This window comes from Anastrepha ludens, chromosome 3, assembly GCF_028408465.1.
Source record: "Anastrepha ludens isolate Willacy chromosome 3, idAnaLude1.1, whole genome shotgun sequence".
In the NCBI taxonomy this organism is placed as follows: Eukaryota; Metazoa; Arthropoda; class Insecta; order Diptera; family Tephritidae; genus Anastrepha; species Anastrepha ludens.
In genome coordinates, this window is record NC_071499.1 from 52,474,138 (window position 1) to 52,480,321 (window position 6,184).

The 6,184-nt window shown below is 39.4% G+C and overlaps 1 non-coding gene across 1 annotated transcript; it reads left to right on the forward strand.

Moving 5' to 3' along the window:
* The first annotated feature begins 1,202 nt into the window (after positions 1–1,202).
* Positions 1,203–1,274, forward strand: Trnaa-ugc (transfer RNA alanine (anticodon UGC)). The gene has a single exon. It is a non-coding gene; the product is annotated as a tRNA-Ala (tRNA).
* Positions 1,275–6,184: the final 4,910 nt, after the last annotated feature.

Sequence of the window (6,184 nt, forward strand, 5' to 3'; positions counted from 1 at the left end):
TCCAAGGATAACTTTTACACAGATAGTCAGGCAGCCATTAAAGCAAGCCAGTAAAGCAGTTATATGTAGTACATCGTTTGGTATAACGTCCAAGATCGCTTTTCAAAGCAGGGAGACAGTAGAAATGTTGGCAGCGAATTGAATTGGTTTCAGGCTACAAGGCCAGATACGCGAAAGGTACGAGATAGTAGTCGATATAGCGAAACGGGGTCTCTCTATAAATTTTTGTTAACGGATTTTGTCAACTAAATACGAAAGTCAATACGAATACTACACAGCAAAGTAAACGAAAACATGATCAGAAAATACAGGGCAAGATGGGAGAGTCTCTCCACTTGCAGGAATGCTAAGATTCCACTAACATAAAGAGATTGGTTGAGAACTATGATAGGCAAAATGGGACAAAGCCCAGTGGCAGCGTCTGCTTATAAGATAGGAGTCCCGGATAGCGAATAATGCAGGGAGCAGGGCTCAAGGGAAACTGTAGAGATCTCCTTTGCGGATGTCCGGCGCTATTCAAAACACGCTTAAACTATCTGGAGGCACCACAGTTTGATGGATTGGCAGATATCTCAGGTGTAGGTTGGAAATCTGTCCTTCAATTCTCAATCTAAACAGGCACCATGCGGTTGGACTATTCAAAACGCATAACTTTGTCTGGTATCGCGATGGATCGAACCGAATGCATGAGTGCAATTCAACCGGTTCAACCTAACCTATGCAACAAGGGTGCCCAGGTCTTGGTATTATTTCCATGCGTCTTTGCTTTGAATTAAAATTGAATGAATTTAATTTTCCCAAACTCTAGATTTTTTCGCATTAGTACTAATTCGTTTGGAGCCACATCTGCAATTAAAAAAAATATCAAGAATTTTCATACAAAACCAAAAACATTCGTTTTTCTGCTGGACGTAAATGTAAGTGAGCGCTGAGTCTATGTTAGTGCAAATAAAAGATCCACCAACAGCATTTGAAAGCAGATGATAAAACAACAGCAAACAATCAAATTTTTTTTGTTTCAAAGAGACTTTTATTCATGAGGAACAGAAACATGGAAAAATAAATAAATTACAACAATTGGTAAGTACTTTTCAATACGAAATTTTACTAAATACATACGTACATGCACATGTATGTGTGTATGTATTAATGTTTATAGCTAATTGCTAACCGGCATTGAATTGGCCAACGCTTGGTATGAAGGGGATGTAGCTCAGTGGTAGAGCGTTCGCTTTGCATGTGAAAGGCCCCGGGTTCAATCCCCGGCATCTCCAGTGGGTAAACACGCACGCGTTTTTTTATAGTTAAAAAAATATATAAAAATGTATGGCGGCTCGAAAAGTCGCAATGAAATTAAATGTTCGCATAAGGTATAAATAAAAGAAAAAGTGAATAGCAACAACTGTACTCGTATTATGAAACTGTGTAATTCATGCGTACATGCATACATGCATACTTGTACCCAAAACTCTCAATATTTGTTTGTAATAAAATTCAAATTCGTTTGTTTCACGTGGGTAGCCAGATAAGATAATGCGCAAGTAATGTATTTTTATTTTTGCCCCCAAACATTTTTAAATTAAAGTATATGTATATATATTACATATGTATGTGTGTTTGTGTGTGCGTACGCTCATTGATCGAATGCTGAATTTAAGCATTCAGCGTGGCAAAGTGGCATCTCTTCATTGTGCGCCTAAAAGTAGGCAGGAAATGGGTTAACGTGGAAATACTGCACGCGGTTCGCTCACAGGGTGATTCAAAGAATAAAAATCGGTAATTTAACACATTCATCGGCAATGAAAATTTTAGTAGGGTGCAATATGAATAGGTCCACGATTTTTTTTAATTAGTTGCGATAGCCGGAATGTGATTAGATACCACTTATAAGAGTACCCACATTTCATATTGAACCGTTATGGGCTGAGCAATGAATGTCATAACAAGCGCGTTGATACAGATCAGCAACTTTTTCATAAGTACATGCGACATAAAAATTCGAAGTTTTCCCACATATACAAAAACTTAAAATATAAATTCAGATAAAATTTATTAATAACATGTTTTTTTTTTGGTTTTTGTTTTTTGAACAACTTTGTATTTAAATGCTCTTAAATATATTTATTTGTTTCTTTTCTTCTTTTTAGAGCATTTAAATAAAATCTTGCTCCGAGACCAGCATACATACTCGTACACACATACAGGGTCCGGCACTCGAAGTGTAACCAATTAAAAAGACCATAAATTTAGTTTGGAAAATTCCTTTTATTCAATTCAAAGTAAAAATGCGTGAAAATAATACAACATTAAGAATCAATTTTTTTTTGCTCGATATGACCACTTTTTGCCTTGACTATGGCCTACAGACATTCCAGAAACGAATCGCAAACTGCCCGAATGTGACTTGCAAGTATTTTAGCCCACTCGCTCACAATGGCTTTTTTTAGCGCCTCGAGACTGGTGAATTTTTTAGTTCCGACCTCGCTCTCCAAAATGGCCCAAAGAGAATAATCCATCGGATTCGCGTCTAGTGACGCCAACGGAACGTTTGTTTTTTAGCCATTCTGTTGAAACGCCCATGGTCTACCACCGAAATGTTTGTCTTCCCACGGCTTCAAATCAACCCCCAGAATATATATAAAAATATATAATTGGCGCGTACACCCTTTCTGTGTGCTTGGCCGAGCTCCTCCTCCTATTTGTGGTGTGCGTCTTGATGTTGTTCCACAAATGGAGGGACCTACAGTTTCAAGCCGACTCCGAACGGCAGATATTTTTATGAGGAGCTTTTTCATGGCAGAAATACACTCGGAGGCCATTGCCTGCCGAGGGGCGACCGCTACTAGAAAAATGTTTTTCTTGATTTTGGTGTTTCACCGAGATTCGAACCGACGTTCTCTCTGTGAATTCCGAATGCTAGTCACGCACCAACCCGTTCGGCTACGGCGGCCGAATACCTTCCCGATAATATTTCGCATTTACCTTGACACCAGGCACGATGGAAACGATTAGAGAACGCTCATCTGCGGTTACAGCGACCCAAACCATTACCTGTGGCGGGTGCTGCCTCCTGGTGGCCAATCGATGACTCAAATTCTCGTATGAACGGTCGGTCAAATGAACTCTATCGTTTTGAGAGTTTACGAATTGCTCAATCTGAAAAAATGTCTCGTCAGAAAACACAATGTTTGGAAATTGACCGTTTTCGGGCAAGCGAAGCAACTCCTTCGCTCTCTCAAGCCTGACTTGGTGTCGCTTTGGTGTGCGATCATGTGCCTTTTAGATCTTGTAAGGCTTGACTTTTAGACCATTTTTCAGCATCTGGCGTATGCTACGGTCAGATATTTGCAGTTCTTTCGCCATTTGACTGACGCTTCGTCGGGGATTTCGTTCAAGTCGTTTCTTCACTTTTTGAACCATTTCACGTGACGTTGCAGTCTTTTGATGACCACCTCCATGACGTTACGCGATGCTACCAGTATCATTGTAACGAGTAATGGTGCGATAAACAAAAACTCTATTTACTTTAAGGTGCCCAAGCTTACAAACAATCGCTGGGTGGGATTTTCCAGCAAAATATAATGCAATCTCATCCATTACTGATTTTCTTCTTTCACGTTTACTCTCGGCAAAATGCTTCCTCGCGATTGTAAACAATACTCTGGATTGTCAATTACCTCAGTAACAGATGATGCCTGTTCATCAGCAGCACGAGCGGTTTTAACTTGGTTATACTTCGAATGCCGGACCCTGTATAAATATATGTATAAATTGGCGCGTACACCCTTTTTGGGGGTTTGGCCGAGCTCCTCTTTTCCTATTTGTGGCGTGCGTCTTGATGCTGTTTCACAAATAGATGGACCTACAGTTTCAAGCCGACTCCGAACGGCAGATATTTTTTTATGAATTGAATTCCGAATGGATTCACGAGCCTATTTGCCTACGACGGCCGCAGTTCTACATATAATTCATGGAATTTCCGAATAAAGTGCAAATTTGAAGTGGTTCAAAAATAGAATTTTTTTTTTTGCTGACAGTGTTGAGTGTTTTCTTCCACATAAAAAAGTGTTGAAAATTCGTTTTGGTTATTAGCTCACTATGGTTAATGACGGCACTGTATGTGCTATATTTGGACTTTAGTCCCAGGCTGTATATTGAAGCAAGCGCCTTACCATCTAATGCATCCCACAGAGAGGAGTTGTGCACTAACAAAGTTTAGAGTTCACCACGCAAAAACTTCCTCTAATGAAAGCAAATAATAAGCGTCTAATGAGACCCTTGATTTGTACATACATATATGTAGGTTCCCTTACAGAGAAGCATGCAAGCGACTGATTTCCTTTTATTTCAGTTCTAACTTTTTGTTCAAACGCAATCACCGACCATTTTAGCGACGCAATCGCCTCTGAAAAAGTGCAGAAAATTATATTAAATTGCAATTGCCTGACAGCCGTTTAGCGCAACCAGTCAAACTAATGAGCTGAAGGACATACAAATTCAAAGCGTGTTCGTGTGCACATATACAATCACACATATGCATATAAGTACATACATACATACATACATATACAAGCAGAAGAAGTTCTAGCGAAGCCCACAAGCACACTTGAATTTGTTAAGGACATCACGCTTGACTGTTTTCTGCTTGCTGGCTATGCGCGATGACAAAGGCGGTAGCCACTTTGCTTCAGCTCAACTGCTTCTGGTCAAAGTGACGTTATCAAATGTGGCGAATCGCTGAATTAGCAGGTAATTACTTAGGTAAAATAAATTTAGCTCAAATACATCAATTTACCAGTCCATCCATACATACACATGCACGTAGATATGTATTTACATCTGTATGTGTGCGCGTATATGCCAATTTGTTGACTAGCTTCATGCGGTAGATGTTTTGCTTTTTAATTTGTTTGCGTTTTTTTTTTTCATATTTCTTACCTTAACCAATGTTATGAGTTGGCATAATTGTCAACATTCACGCTTCCACTGCCTCTATGGTTGATAGCCATCGCTCGGAGTTTAAATTTGTTCCCAGTGTGCTGAGATACAGTTTTGTTATTTATTTTTTATTTTTTATTTGGTTTTTGGCTTTTGGCTTTTCTATTTTTTTTTTTCATCTTTGATATGAACGAATTCATATTCTATGCAAGGAATGGCGGAAGCAATCACTCCATTCGTCATTATTTAATAAACGTAGAGGTGTCCGTATTTCTCAATTTCTTTCGATGCTACTGAAATTTACCACGAATTGACCTCTTCGGCTGCTTAAGGCCAGCAAGTCCAATGCGCAGATCCAGGTTGCTAATGCAATTAATGAATAATTTTAATAAATGTTTCCATTCAAATAATTTAATTCCTCACCTTACAGCAAAAGTAACAAAAGTGGAATTTTTGAAGCTAAAGGCAAATCAATTCAGAGTCTTCGTATTGGTTTATATAACATTTTGGTGACTTATTTTTCATTTTATGGTTTCACAAATATCATAAAACGTAGTCTCCTCACTCTCTTTTCAGTTTCCATAACGAAAAGGCATCTAAGGAATTTCGTTCAGTGTGAGAGCTCTGGAATAAACGTCTAAAACTGTCACGGCTTAGAGTAGGCAGGGCTATTTTTTTTTAGTAGGATAGCGTAGCAAGTATTCACCACGAGCCCGAATACGAGAGCTCCGAATGAATTAATACCAAAAAACCACGTCGTTTTCAGTCAAAAAGAAAACGATAAAAAAAATAATGAATAAATTAGGGGCGTGTACACTTCTGTTATGGATTTGCCCGAGCTGCTCCTCCTTTTTGTGGCGTGCGTCTTGATGTTGCTTCACAAATGAAGGGACCTACAGTTTTAAGCCGACTCCGAACGGCAAAGAGATTTTATGAGGAGCTTTTTTTATGGCAGAAATGCACCCGGAGGTTTCCCATTGACTGCCGAGGGGCGACCGCTATTAGAAAAAAACTTTTTCCATAATTTTGCTGCTCTATGCACGGAGACGCGAACCTACACACTCCTGAATGATATCATAGTTACCCACCAACCTATTCGTCTACGGCACCCGCCTTGACACTCCCGGTTTTTATGGATTACAACGGTATTGTTGGGTCAACAGGCGAGATGGTACTTGGCCGTCTACGGCGGAAGAATCTCTAGAACTCCTTTTAAATACTCATTTTCTGGGATGTAGCGTCTTGA